The sequence below is a fragment of the Saccopteryx bilineata genome, chromosome 3, assembly GCF_036850765.1.
Source record: "Saccopteryx bilineata isolate mSacBil1 chromosome 3, mSacBil1_pri_phased_curated, whole genome shotgun sequence".
Lineage (NCBI taxonomy): Eukaryota > Metazoa > Chordata > Mammalia > Chiroptera > Emballonuridae > Saccopteryx > Saccopteryx bilineata.
In genome coordinates this window covers 245,739,725-245,755,171 of record NC_089492.1, presented here as the reverse complement: position 1 = coordinate 245,755,171, position 15,447 = coordinate 245,739,725, and the positions used below count along the sequence as shown (strand labels likewise).

Below are 15,447 nucleotides of genomic sequence, written 5' to 3'. Positions count from 1 at the left end.
TTAATTTAGAGCTCTCTTTCCTCCTTTTGCCAACTTGTATTATGAATTTACCTTTGCCACCCAGCTTAGTGTATCCCAAGGTTCTCTTTACCAGGCCACAGTCACAGAGCTCCAGGGAAAAGCAACCTGGTCTCAACTCTCCAGGCAGAGGAGAACAGAAGCTCCATATCCACGCATGCTGCAAATGGCTTTTTCCAGTCTACCTGAATCATTACCAGCTAGAAGCAGCGGTCATTGGGACTTGGACATGAGCTGCAAAGTATAGAATGGTGACAATTCCAGAGCCATACGGACTTTTCCTGTGGGGAACTTTCCTGGACTCCTGCTCCCTGTGACAGATCCTAACAGACTGAACTGTGGTTGGGTTGCATTTTTCAGCGATTTGGCATGGTGAGGGGGCCAACTTGGACTTGGGGAACATGTTAAGGACACTACTCATTTATGGATTCTTGCTGTATTGGCCAAGAGTTTGCTTAAAGGCTTTTAATCACTGTAAAAAAAAATAGAGGACTAGATGAAGAAGATGGGGCACATATACACCATGATATATTATTCAGATAGGAGAAATGGTGACATTGGATCACTTATAGCGGAATGGTGGAGTCTTGGTAGCATTGTGCGGAGTGAAATAAGCGAATCAGAAAAAAACAGGAACTGCAGGATTCCATACATTAGTGGGACATAAAAGCGAGACTGAGAGGCATGAACAGGAGTGTGGTGGCTATGGGGGGTGGGGGGAGGGAAGGAGGGAAAGGGGGAGGGGAGGGGGAGGGGTACAGAGAGAACTGGATAGAGGGTGGCAGAGGACGATCTCTCTTTGGGTGATGGGTATGCAACATAACTAAATGACAAGATAACCTGGAAATGTTTTCTTTGAATGTATGTACCCTGATTTATTGATGTCACCCCATTAAAATAAAAATTTATTTATATATAAAATAAAATAAAATAAAATAAATAAAAAAAAAGAAGTGCGATGTTGGTGCCGAAGCCTGCCAGCAAGCCTTCTCCCACGCCCTCCAGACACCATCTTCCCACTCTGCTGATTCCCAGATGGTAGAGCAGGCAGTTAACCTGCAGCTCTAGAACACTTATACACAGTGCCTGATACTTCTTTGAAATATAAAAATTCCAAAACCTGTTTCGCACATGTAAATTAAATCTATGGTTTATATTCAAGTCACTCTAGACATGATGAGAATATTCCCAGTATGTTTACCCAGGCACCAAAGGAGAAACCCATGTGTGGTTCTAGCTCCTCCTTCTCTGATCCCCATGGTCCCATTCCAGTTTTGAAACACACTCCTCTCTCCATCCCCACTTACTAAGTTCAGAGCCACACCCTTTGTTTCCTAGGTTATTGCATTAGTTGTTGAACTAGTCCTCCTCCCTACCATCTATCTTTCTCCTTCATGCTGCCACTATGTTGGTTTTAACAAACCAAGGGCACTCCTCCACCACCTATCAGATAAAACCCAAAGTCTTTCACCTGCCATACAATACCTTTTGTGATGTCCTCCCCATCACCTGTCCTTACTTAGTCCTGCCTTTATACTCCACAAGAGTGCACAAGTATTATTTACAGTTCTACTGATCTTTTTGTGTTCTTTTGAGTCTCTACACCAGGGGTCCCCAAACTACGGCCCGCCCGCGGGCCACTTGTGGCCCCCTGAGGCCATTTATCCGGCCCCCACCGCACTTCCGGAAGGGGCACCTCTTTCATTGGTGGTCAGTGAGAGGAGCACATTGACCATCTCATTAGCCAAAAGCAGGCCCGTAGTTCCCACTGAAATGCTGGTCAGTTTGTTGATTTAAATTTACTTGTTCTTTATTTTAAATATTGTATTTGTTCCCGTTTTGTTTTTTTACTTTAAAATAAGATATGTGCAGTGTGCATAGGGATTTGTTCATAGTTTTTTTTATAGTCCGGCCCTCCAACGGTCTGAGGGACAGTGAACTGGCCCCTTGTGTAAAAAGTTTGAAGACCCCTGCTCTACACATTTACTTGGACAGTTTCCTATGCCTGGAATGCTTCTCATTCTCAAATCCATCAGTCTTGGACATCCCTCCTGTACTAGTCTGCTCAGACTAACGAAATACCACAGAGTAGGTGACTTCAACAACAAAAATTTTCTCACAGTTCTGAAGGTTAGAAGTTCAAGTTCAAGGTGTCAGCGAGAGCTTCAGTTCCTGGTGAGAGCTCTTCTGGCTTATAGACAGCTGCCTTATCCCTGTGTCCTCACATGACCTTTCTTTCCTTTGCATAGCGAAGAACCCCTCTCCCTCTTTCTATAAGAACATCAATCCCATGGGATTAAAATCCCATCCTTATGACCTCATTTAACCTTAATTACCCCCTTAAAGGCTCTCTTGTATCTCCAAATACAGTCACATTGAAGGCTGGGGCTTCAACATATGGATTTGGGGAAAGGGACACAATTCAGGCCATAACATCTCCATTGTAGCTCTTATCTCTGTGTATTTTTATGATTTGTCTTCATGTCTGTGTCCTCCACTGGCTTCTGAGTGCTCAAGGGAACTTAGAATCATCTCTGAATCTTTATATCAATGAGGACTTGTCCAAGTTTTGTGAGGCCTGAGGTTTATAAAATGTGCTAGCCCCTCACTAAGAAGAGAATAAAACATTAGGTATGAAGTGAATTAGAAAAGGCTCATTCAAGTGAGGGGCCCTGAAACTTAAGCTTTATAGTTTCACAGTTTATCTGTTTCTGGGCTCATAAAAAATGTCTTAGTGTAGGCCCTGAGGAAGAAGATCCATTTGATGTGAACCCCAACAAGGACTTTATCTGAGGAAAAGGGCTTGGTCAACCAAGGACCCACATTTTAGAAATAATAAGAGTCTAGTGGTCATTTGCTGACAAGGGCTCCTCATATCTTCTGTATACCAGGGGGAAACATCGACTGAACTCTTGGCTTCATACACTATGGTCGGCTTGGTTACACTGTCTCAATCAACCACTGCAGGGAATCCTTGCTTTTGTCTTTTGATCAATGGACTGAGACCTGCCCAGTCCAATCAGAACTACACAATAATATTCTCATTTGCATCTATACCAAACAGAATTGTTTGATAATAATCAATCAGAATCCATGATACCAATCAATAAACAGCACGATTCAGCCCAATCAGAACTATACAAATTTGGAAACTTCATTTGTATAAAATTGAACCAATTGGGAACGAACCTGGGCAGGAACTTTCTTTGCGAAAGGAGGGATCTCCTTTGTCTTGGTGAAGTGTACTTTCAGTTTCCACCGAGGCCTTGGCTCTCCTGTTTGTAAACTGTTTCACCTGAATAAAGTCTCTCTCCTTTTCCATACCTCTGGGAATTTGGGGTTACATTAGGCACTAGAAAGACCTCAGGCTGGGCTGCACTGGAACTTTTCATCTCATTTTGGACAGATAACATCACTACCTGAAGCTCAGTGCTTCTGCATGTAGAATATGAGTTGTTCTGAAGATATACTTAGATATCTTGAAAATATGTTACATAGTTGTTTACTTGTGCCTGACCAGGCAGTGGCACAGTGGATAGAGTGTTGGACTGGGATGAGGAGGACCCAGGTTCGAGACCCCGAGGTGGCCAGCTTGAGCGCGAGCTCATCTGGTTTGAGCAAAGCTCACCAGCTTGAACCCAAGTTCGCTGGCTTGAGCAAGGGGTTACTCGGTCTGCTGTAGCCCCATGGTCAAGGCACATATGAGAAAGCAATCAATGAACAACTAAGATGTCACAATGAAAAAATGATGATTGCTGCTTCTCATCTCTCTCCATTCCTGTCTGTCTCTCCCTATCTAGCCTTCTCTTCTGACTCTCTGTCTCTGTAATAAAAAAAAAAAAAGAATAGTTGTTTACTTGCTAATTGTATGTGTTTCCCACTACAATGTAAATTCCATGAAGAAAGAGACAGCCTTGGTTTCTGCTGAACCCCCAGTATTTCATGATGGTACCTGGAAATTGCTGAATGCTTAATAAATATTTGCTGATTGACAGAACATAGTACCTTGCAGTACCTGACAGAATAGTGCTTGCAGAAAGTATCCAGCAAAAAGCTATTGCAATTGTAACTATTGCTATTGTTAATGAATCTTAGTCAAATTAATAATAAACAGAAAATACAAATGATTCAAAGACATAAAATCACTTTTAACTAGACTCTGAAGAGCATTATAATTCAAAACGTTTGATTGTCCTAAATGTTTTTAAACCTAGAATAATAAAGTGTGTAGGAGGAAGAGAGAGAGGGAGGGAAAAGGAAGGAAATAAGGGGGCCTGGCTGGTTGGCTCAACAGTAGAGCGTCAGCCCAGTGTGTGGAAGTCCCAGGTTTGATTTCCAATCAGGGCACACAGGAGAAGTGACCACCTGCTTCTCCACCCCTCCACCCTTCTCCCTCTCTCCCTCTCTCTCTCTTCCCCTCTCACAGCCATGGCTCATATGGTTTGAGCAAAGTTGGCTCCAAGGACTGAGGATGGCTCCATAACCTCGGCCTCAGGCACTAAAATAGCTCGGTTGCTGAGCAATGGAGCAGCAGCCCCAGAGGGGCAGAGCATCACCTTGTAGGGGCTTGCCAGGTGGATCCTGGTCTGGGCGCATGCAGGAGTCTGTCTCTGCCTTCCTGCCTCTCACTTAATAAAATAATAAAAATAGAGGAGGGAGTGAGGAAGACAAGAGGGCAAAGAAAGAGAGAAGGAGAGACAAACAGACAAGAAAGAAAGAAAGAAGGAAGGAAGGGAAGGAGGCAGAGAAGGAGGGAGGGAGGAAGGGAGGGAGGGAGGGAGGGAGGGAGGGAGGAAGGAAGGAAGGAAGGAAGGAAGGAAGAAAGAAAGAAAGAAAGAAAGAAAGAAAGAAAGAAAGAAAGAAAGAAAGAAAGAAAAAGAAAAGAAAACCCAAAACCCTCCAGGCAGTGGGAAAAGTTAAAATAGGAAAGCCCCAGAAATTTGACATCATTTCTTTAGTAACCAAAACAGCATATTTATTCATTACTCCAGGGAGCAGAGAGTAATCCTGGGTGCTGAATGCTCTTCAGTCAGCTGTTTAAGAGAGGACAGGAACAGCCACAATGAGATAACCTCAAATTATGTCAGGCCCCAATCTCTTCTAGCTTGGAGCTGAAAAGCCAATCCCCAACTTAGCTCTGAACTCTTCACCCCAATCAATTAAGAGAAATCCCATCAAAAATCCCAAATAAGCATGCTTGGCCTGACCGTGAGGATTCCAGCAAAAGAGATATTGCTCCTCCTGGAAGAATCTATCATTTTTAAATAGCTCACACTGATGGTTAAGAAAAACAGGGAAAGTTAGATTGAGTCAACACTCACAGAAGTCAACCTTCATTACAGAGAAGGAAACTGAGGCTCAGAGACATGAAATGACCTTATTGAGCTTTACTATTGCCATTATTCAAAGAAATCTCTTGATCTAGGTTCCTCCACAGTCCATTTAATTCTCACACTTGACTATGTCAGTAACTCTGACCCATGGTTCAAGAACAAAAGTGTGGCCTTGGCTTCAAAGACCTTGTTTCAGTTTCTCTTTCTGTTCCGTATGCACTGTGGGAACTTGGACAAGTGACTTCACCTTTCGATTTCTCCTCTGCAAGACAGGATATAACATTTATCTCACGTGTGTGTTCTCAAGATTGAGACAGCATTTACTTAAAAACTTGTACTTTTAATGCAAATAAATGCTGATTTCCCACCTTCTTCCCACCTCCCTCTTTCTTATCCTTTTTTCCCTCCTTTCCTCCACACCTTCTTTCTCAACTTTGCTGTGTGTGTGTGTGTGTGTGTGTGTGTGTGTGTGTGTGTGTGTGTGTGACAGAAACAGAGAGACAGAGAGAGGGACAGATAAGGACAGACAGACCAGAAGGGAGAAAGATGAGAAGCATCAATTCTTTATTGCAGCACCTTAGTTGTTCATTGATTGCTTTCTCATCTGTGCCTTGACCCGGGGGTTTATAGCAGAGCCAGTGACCCCTTACTCTCAAGCCAGCACCCTTGGGCTCAAGCCAATGACCTTGGGCTTCAAGCCAGCGACTTTTGGGCTCAAGCTGGTGAGTCCATCCTCCAGCCAGCGGCCTTGAGCTTTCGAACCTGGGTCCTCTGTGTCCCAGTCCAATGTTTTATCCACTGTGCCACCACCTGGTCAGGCTCCTTTGCTCTTATTAGGTACCAAGATGAATACAATGACTAACAAAGGATTAAAGGAAATTCATCTCCAACCAGGCTTCGGTTTTCACATCCATAAAATGTAAAGGTGGAAAGAGTGGTTTCTGGAAACTCATGCTCCCCTGACCTATTTTTCATCATCACATAGTTGGTATGTATTTAGCACAGACTGCCAATCACTCCTCATGGCCAGGTCCTGGGATCATTGCAGCGCTACCCACGGGTATATCCCCTGTCCTCAAGGAGCTCATAGAAAACTTGAGCTGAAGACAAGGGAAGAAAACTCCACAGTAAGCATGAGATTACATAAACATTTTCAAGAGTTAAGAAGTCATGTAGAAGAAAGAGGGAAATAGTCATGTCAGGGTCCAGCAACGAGATTGTCAGAGGGGGAAACCCAAGAAATACTGTAGTTCTCCTATAAGTCTAAAAAGAAAAAAAAGGCAAGCAAAAAAAATGTCAAAAGGAAGTAGAAGTTCACTAGTTGGGGCAGACTATATCTGGGCATTTTCCAAAGAGAATCTAGTAACAACCAACTACTATATTTATTCAGTCTTCAGGGTCCTGTGATTATTAAGCCTGGTAGAAGACAATATAAAATCATTTGTGTTGGTCAAATAAGTTTGTAAATATGATATATATGTTTGCTCGCTTATAGTTTGCATTGGGTGTGGGGGGCAGGCTGTAAGCAGGCAGGGTCGTTATAGCCTAAGGCTTAGTTTTAAGACTAAACTTTTCCCCACACCCTTGACTACTGCATGATAGTGGGTGGTACACTCTTATAAGGAATCCCATTATGCCTCAGATAAGTGGCTTTGTATCAGAGACCTCTTTATTTGTATATTGGCTTAAAGGCTTTAATTTTCTACACTATAAAATGGGGCAGAGGAGCCCATGCTGGAGGAGAGCAGAGAAAGGCCCCGTGGAGGAAAGGAGAAGCAGCTAAGATGGTGGAGTGCTGAAGGAGAAGCCAATTTGTGCAGAATTAGAACAGAGAGAAGGAGATGGGGAACAGAGGTGAATATAAGGCTGGTGAGCTAGAAACTTTTGATTCTAGGAAACTCGGATAAGTCATTGGCTTTGGGAGCCCTGAATGGAAAGGGAAGTGTTTTCCCACTATGTGTATTTCTTGCCCACCCGGTACAAGCTAGGATTAAAGCTAATGGCCCACCAGTTCTTGGCTCCATTGTTTCATTACCGTCTGTCCAAATCAAACTCAAACCTGCATGGGCCAGGCAGCTGTGATAGTGGCCATGGCTACTGGCTTTATAATATGACACTGAAAAAAAAAAGAAAGAAAGAAAAAATGAAAAGAGAAGAGCAAAGAGGGAAGAAGAGGAAATTATACTTTTACATACTAAGTTCCACATCAGGTCCCTTCATTTATTCACTCCAGAGTGAAATAAAGGAGAAGGGATAAATAGTGGAGGAAGGGAGAAGGAAAAGGAAGGAAAAAAAGGGAGAATGGGAGAGGAAGGGAGGAGGAGGAGGAGGAGAGTTCAAAAGAAGGGTGAAAGAACCCTGTGAGATTATCTTGTTTTTAAACTAAGGAAACTCAAGCCAGGAGAGATATGCCTTACCCAAGGTATCTCAGTAATATGAATCAGAACAAGGCTTGAATACCAGCCAAAGCTCATACTCATTTCAGAGTATCCTGATCCCCAGAGCAGAAGTCTACTTTATCCCCAATGGTGGCATAAGTGGTAAGGTACCGTCTGAAGAGCCAGGACATCATGAGAGTAGGACTATAAAGAACATGGACAAAAGCCCCTTCAGGCTCCCCGTGAATTCTACCACTCCTGTGATTATCAACATAAGATTAGCTTCTCCTTTTGCTATTGACTTAGTTCACCCTGAGCAAACCAACTTAACTTCTCTGGGTTCCCAGTTGCCTGACCTGTAAAATGGGTCCATAATATTTTTATCATTTGGTGAATGAGATTGGATTAGCTAAACTCATGAGCTCCTGTCTAGCTTGAAGTCCTTAGATGCTAATAACTTCATGGAATTTCATATATAGAGAGAAGTATAGAAATTAGTGCTTCTCAAACTTGAGAAATGGTTAGATTCTTGTGACAGAGATTTCCATGTGGTTCTTTTATCCATTCTCTTTTTTGCATAATAATAGAAGTTTCAGTTGGTCACAAGACCACCCAGCTAATAGATTTCTGACCCTCCCTTGCAGCTATGTGTGGCCATATAACCAAATTATGGGTGGCAAAATGTGAGAAAAAAATTGTGTGCAACATTTTGCCCCTAAAAGAAAATAATAGGTTTCTCCCTTTCCTCCTTCCTGGTGGATGAAATGCAGACTTAATACTAAGAACTGGGGCCGCCATCTTGGATCACAAAATGGAAGGCCCATGTTGAGGACTACAGAGCAACATGATAGAAAGAGCTGGGGTCCTGATGTTTGTGGAGCCATCATTCTAGCCCTGGATCACCCACCTAGACTTGATATATGAGAGAGAAATAAATCCTTATCTTGTCTATACCACTGTCTTCTAACAAATACATCCCTTAAAAAATTTTACAGATTTTGCCTGACCAGGCAGTGGCACAATGGATAGAGTGTCGAACTGGGATGTGGAGGACCCAGGTTCCAGACCTGTAAAGCCAGCAGCCAGGGCCACTACTATCAAAGCAGCCTGGCCCATGCAGGTTCGCATTGGATTCGGACAGTCGGTAAAGAAACAACAGAGCCAAGAACTGATGGGCTGTCATCTTTAATTCTAGCTTGCACCCGGCAGGCAAGTAAAAACACACACTGGGCTCCAAAACCCACTCACATTCAGTGCTCACAAAGCTACTGACTTATCTGAGTTTCCTAGAATCAAAGGTTTCTAGCTCACCAGACTTATTCACCTCTGTTCCCCATCTCCTTCCTTCTCTAGCGTCAAACTGCACAACCTGGCCTCTCACTCAGCACTCCGCCATCTTGGCTGCTTCTCCTGGCCTACCCCACGTGGCCTCCTTCTGCTCTCTGCTCTCCTCTCTCCTCTAATGATAATCTCAGGAACCAAAAGAGCAAGCTCCTGTTCTGCCCCCATTTTATATTGTAGCTTCACAACCTCTAATCCAATATACAAAATAGGGAAGTCTCTAATACAAAGTCACTTCTCTGAGGCATGATTGGATTGTACCACCCCACATCAAAAAGGGTGGGAAAGGCTTAATCCCAAAACCAAGCCCCAGGCTACAAGGATTCTCAACACACATTAATATCACCTGGGCGACGGCCTCACGTGGGCAGTGCCATTTTTAACAAAGTGAGCATAATACATTTTATCTGCCCAACAAGACCCCAAGATCGCCAGCTTGAGCTTGGCTTCATCTGGTTTGGGCTCACCAGCTTGGGCCCAAGGTCACTGGCTTGAGCAAGGGGTTACTTGGTCTGCTGTAGCCCCCAGTCAAGGCACATGTGAGAAAGCAACTAGTAAACAACTAAGGTGCCACAATGAAGAATTGATGCTTCTCATCTATCTCCCTTTCTGTCCCTATCTCTCTCTCTCTCTCTGATTCTCTCTGTCTCTGTTAAAAAAAAAAAAAAGATTTTACAGATTTTGCAGTTTTGAAAACACACTGCATGAAAAGTAAAATGGGAAATATTTCAAATATTTTCATGGTGTTATCACAGTCATAAATACAAATTCAAATGAGGCACTGAAATCTCATGTCTATACCAGGAAATCAGGAAGAGGGGGAGAAAGGTCATCTAGATAATTCAGATTATGTTAAAATTATCACAGAATTTTTCAGCTGTCTTCATTCCCTACCCTGAGCCCAGGAGTCAGAGGAGACCAATCAGAGAAAAGAAATTTATCCAATCATTTCAAACTCAATTCTACTATGACTCCAGTGCTATCTCTGGTAGTGGCAGAAATCCTGAGAGTAGGAGGCAAGACAAGGGGAGTCAAAATAAGTAAAATTCCAGACCCTAACCTTTGCCTTAACTGCAGCATCACTGCTTTTATCTGGCTTGTATATCAGAGTTTCACAGAAAAAGTTGTGGTTTTTTTAGAGAGATGGACAAATAAGACATACAGGGACAGACAGGAAGGGAGAGAGATAAGAATCATCAACTCATAATTGTGGCACCTTAGTTGTTCATCGATTGCTTTCTCATATGTGCCTTGACTCGGGACGCTCCAGCCGAGCCAGTGACCCCTTGTTCAAGTCAGTGACCTTGGGCTTAAGCCAGCAAACTTGGGCTTCAAGCCAGTGACCTTGGGGTCAAGTCTATGATCCCACGCTCAAGCTGATGAACCTGTGCTCAAGCTGGCGACCTTAGGGTTTCCAACCTGGGTCCTCAGCGTCCCAGGCTGATGCTCTGGTCAGGCTTCATAGAAATATTAAAAGAGCTCTGTTGCTCAAGGTTGAATAAATCCAACTTCCTGGTTAAAGGAGGAAGAAACTAGTCCAGAAAGGAGAAGTGACTTGCCCACAGTGAGGTAAAGGCCAAGTTCCCAAGCATAGGAACCAGCCTCTCTGACTGACTAGGCCACACAGCTTCTAACCTGGGGACAACCTGACAAGGCCTCCTGGAATCCCTCAGACCTCTTTACCCCAGAAACGGAGCTTCCATTTTGTTTATCATTTTAGGTGATTCTCTCGTCTTCATTGGTAATTTAACCAGAAGAGAAAAAGCCTTTGATCACAACAGGTCTCGTAGCCTGAGGACAAGCTGGAGAGAGCCTGTACTACGCAGCTCCTAGGAAGTCACAAGCCATTTAGCCTGCTCAGCTAACCCAAAAAGGAATGGACTTCTTCCTGGTCAGGATGGGCCCTGATGGCAAAAGCAAGCATCACAGTCCCTGTATCATGGTGATCGTAGCCAAAGGTGTACCGCCTGGTGGCTAGACAATCATATACTTCACCAGAAGTTCCCAGAAATCAATATTCCCTTCTGATACCTTAATAGACACTGGAGCCCCATCATGATCTCACTAGAATGTAAATTCCTTAAGGGCAGGGGATTGTATCAATTTTGTTCACTATTGTTTCCCTAGTGTTTATATAGCACTAAACTTGGAATAAATATTTGCTCAATGAGTGAATAATAAATAGCCTCTATCAATCTTCCCATCCTCCTCTTTCTTTAATTTCTCCAATACACCACTCACTCTAGTCACACTGAAACAAATGCAGGAACCCAAGTGAAAAAAGCTCTTTCCCAAGCTTGCAGGTTTTGTACATGCTCATTCCTCAGCCTGAAATGGACTCTTTGACCTTTGCCTTCCACTAGACCAGTGGTTCTCAAAGAGTGCGTCAGAGCGCACTGGTGCGCCCTAGAAGATTTTCAGATATGCCCTATGGCAGTGGTCCCCAACCTTTTTTGGGCCACGGACCAGTTTAATGTCAGAAAATATTTTCACAGACCAGTCTTTAGGGTGGGACAGATAAATGTATCACGTGACTGAGACAAGCATCAAGAGTGAGTCTTAGACGGATGTAACAGAGGGAATCTGGTCATTTTTTTATTTTTTTTTATTCATTTTGGAGAGGAGAGAGAAAGGGAGAGAGAGAGACAGAGAGGGAGAGAGAGAGGAGAGAGAGACAGAGAGAGAAGGTGGGGAGGAGCTGGAAGCATCAACTCCCATATGTGCCTTGACCAGACAAGCCCAGGGTTTCGAACCAGCAACCTCAGCATTTCCAGGTCGACGCTTTATCCACTGCGCCACCACAGGTCAGGCCTAGTCATTTTTTTAAAAAAATAAAACATCGTTCAGACTTAAATATAAATAAAACGGAAATAATGTAAGCTATTTATTCTTTCTCTGCGGACCGTTACCAAATGGCCCACAGACCGGTACCAGTCCGCGGCCCGGGGGTTGGGGACCACTGCCCTATGATATTCCAGAGAAATATGTGCCTGTTGGGGACCAGAAAACCAACAGTGTTTTTGGAGTTTAGATTTTGGGGGGACAGAGGTGTGGGGAATTGGCTGCAAGCTGACAGTGCCCAACCCCCCCACCTCACTTGCCTAACTAGGTTACAAAAGGCTGCAAAGCTGGCCCTGGCCGGTTGGCTCAGTGGTAGAGTATCGGCCTGGTGTGCAGAAGTCCCACGTTTGATTACCGGCCAGGGCACACAAGAGAGGCACCCATCTGCTTCTCCACCCCTCCCCCCTCCTTCCTCTCTGTCTCTCTCTTCCCCTCCCACAGCCAAGGCTCCATTGAAGCAAAGATGGCCCGGGCGCTGGGGATGGCTCTGTGGCCTCTGCCTCAGGCGCTAGAATGGCTCTGGTCGTGACAGAGCGACGCCCTGGATGGGCAGAGCATCACCCCCTGGTGGGCATGCCGGGTGGATCCCGGTCGGGCGCATGTGGGAGTCTGTCTGACTGCCTTCCCCCCCCCCCCCCCCCCCCCCCCGTCTCCCAGAAAAACTGGAGGCAAGTTTCTTCTATCCTTTGTTTGGTGTAAAGTTAAGATGATATGTATGGTGGGGGTTTTGGATTGATGATTAAACATAAGGAATTGATTCTTGAAGCCTTGTGGATTTCTATAAAAAAAAAAGACTATGTGGCAATATCTAAAAAGGCTTTGAAGATTTTACTACATCCTATTTATGTGAATTAGGATTTTCTACCCTCAATACAATTAAGAGTAAAAAAAGAGGAATTCTTCAATGTATTGACAAGGAAATGAGAGTTTGCCTTTCAAATATATGCCCAAACATTGAAGAAATCGGTAGGATACACAAGGCTCATGTTTCTCATAAACACAAGAACAAAAAATCTTAACACATTCGCCCCAGGACCTGCCGAGTTTACTAAATCTTACTAAGAATGTATCTATATATTGATATATATAAAAAGATAACTTTTTTGTTGTTTTTTAACCCCTCTTTTTTATGATTTTTCAAAAGCATAACTCAGAAAATGTAACATAAAAAATGCTTTTTTTGTTTGTTTGTTTTCATTTTTCCAAAACTGGAAACGGGGAGGCAGTCAGACAGACTCCCACATGTGCCCGACCGGGATCCACCCGGCATGCCCACCAGGGGGCGATGCTCTGCCCCTCTGGGGCGTTGCTCTGTTGCAACCAGAGCCACTCTAGCGCCTGAGGCAGAGGCCACAGAGCCATCCTCAGTGCCCGGGCCAACTTTGCTCCAATGGAGCCTTGGCTGGGGGAGAGGAAGAAAGAGACAGAGAGGAAGGAGAGGGGGAGGGGTGGAGAAGCAATGGGCGCTTCTCCTGTGTGCCCTGGCCGGGAATCGAACCCGGAACTCCTGCACGCCAGACCGACGCTCTACCGCTGAGCCAACCGACCAGGGCAAAAAATGTTTTTTAATGTCAGAATAAAGTTAATTTTCTCATATGTATTTTGTTTACCATAAAAGCACACTTGGACTTTATATTATTTTAATATTTGACTTAATTATTATAACATATTCCTCAGGAATTTGTATATAGTGCGCCTACAATTATTTGTAGGATTTTTAATGCGCTCCAACTTCAAAACATTTGAGAACCACTGCACCAGACCTTTACATTTCAACCTTGACCTTCAGGGCTGCTGTGTCCAGATATGCAGGTTATTCACCCAGCAAGAATGACTAGCCCAGGGGCAACCAGGACCACAAACATCTGCTTGGGACCTACTTGCCAGTTGTGCATCCTAATATGGGACTGTATCTGCCCAGAGAAAGAGGTGCTTTTTTTCAAATCTTTACGAAGATTCCAAAAGGGCTAACGGTGGTAATGTTGACATCAGTTACTCCAGGGAGCCTTTGCCCACATCCCAAGGTAGTTTAGAATCTACTCACAATTTCTGTCCTTGCCTATTTCCCCCTCAAGGTTATGTGTTTTTCCCACACAGGACCTGTCTAGTTGGAAGTTGTCTCATCCATTAAGACTGAGCCAGGCTCACAGTAGGGTTCAAGAATTTGATTTTTTTTTTTCTCAGTAGTTTATTATAGGATTGACCAATTTGAAGAACATATGAGCTTGTTCCCAGAAAGATCCAACTCCGTGATGGCATGTAGGATACAGATTATATATAGGGCAAAATTATAAGACACCACAAGTTAGCAGTTTGAGGTCATGTTTGGAGGAGATTCTGTCATGGAACTGGTTTAGAGCCAAAGAAGGTTTTGACCTGGCGCAGTCTGGGAACTCCAGGCTCCCGACTCAGGCAGAGAAGAGTCCAAGAACTAGTCCAAGTGAGTTGGAAAGCAAATTTTATTTAGGTAGAGAAATAAAGAGGCCAGGATGCAGATTCCTGGTGACAGGATAGAGGTGTATATCCAGGATTGGCTGCCTTGCTGCTGCGTGCTGATCCCAACTGCAAGTCTCACGGGTCCCCTGTGAAAGAAGCAAGAGTGCACATCGGAGTGGCCAGGGTGAACTTGCAAGTGAGCTGCGCTCAGGAAATGTTCATTAAATATATGAACTGAATGAATGAATGAATGATGACTGAGGCCTAATGGGGAGAATTGCCTTTTACAATGTCACACAGACAATAATTGGCAAAGTTGGCTCAAGGTCCTCAGTCCAGAGCTTCCCTCCACAGTGGAAACCCTCCTTCCAAATATCCCTTCTGGAAGCCAAGCCCTCAGGGACACCTAGTTAGCAGTGAAGACAAGCCAGATAAACCTGATTAATTTTGAGCACTCTCATACATTGTATTTATTCACTCGGTCAATGATGGTTACTGGCAAACAGAAATATTTGGGGACACTCATTTTTCCACCCCCAATTCATAATTCTGTCTTCTCATCACTCCTCACCCAGATTTAAGAGGTGCTAACTAAGTTCAAGCCGTCCCCAGGCCTCCAGTGCTGGCTGTCCTGAAGGGGCTGGCCCCTTTGATTCTTATCCTGCAAACCTAAACCAAAGTTGCTTTCCCAAGAGTCTTCTCTAATGGTCCCAGAGCTAAAAGCATCTCACACTTTGGTCTTCGGGGATAATGTGATCCAGATCCCCTGCTGACGTGCTGCACAGGGGAAAGTGAAGAGGAATGCAGAAAATCACTACATTGGCAGCCAAGAGACTCAGGTCCCTATCCTGTTTGGGCAGGTAATTCTTCATTAGAAAAATGAGATTTGACAATACAACTGGACCAGGAGTAGAGCTACTTTGCCTGTAGAGGCCAACATTCCCAAGGCAGAGCTGGCTGGAAGATTTGAAGGACTAGAAAGAGAAGAGGGCTGTGAATGCTTCTCTATCCAAGGCGGGGGCTGTGCTCTGCCAAGTAGAGAACCCAGGCGTGATCTCCAAAGCTGGCTCCACCGTATTCTCACTCTGTGACCTTGGGCA

At 44.2% G+C, this 15,447-nt stretch overlaps 1 long non-coding RNA gene across 1 annotated transcript in view; it reads left to right on the top strand.

Annotated features, from left to right (window-relative positions):
• The window catches only part of LOC136329045 (uncharacterized), a 29,974-nt gene extending 18,535 nt beyond the window's left edge, over positions 1–11,439 (top strand). Inside the window, exons 2-3 of the long non-coding RNA XR_010730142.1 lie at positions 8,725–8,938; positions 10,791–11,439. This is a non-coding gene — a long non-coding RNA (uncharacterized lncRNA). The remainder of the gene's footprint in view (positions 1–8,724; positions 8,939–10,790) is intronic.
• The last annotated feature ends 4,008 nt before the right edge of the window (positions 11,440–15,447 follow it).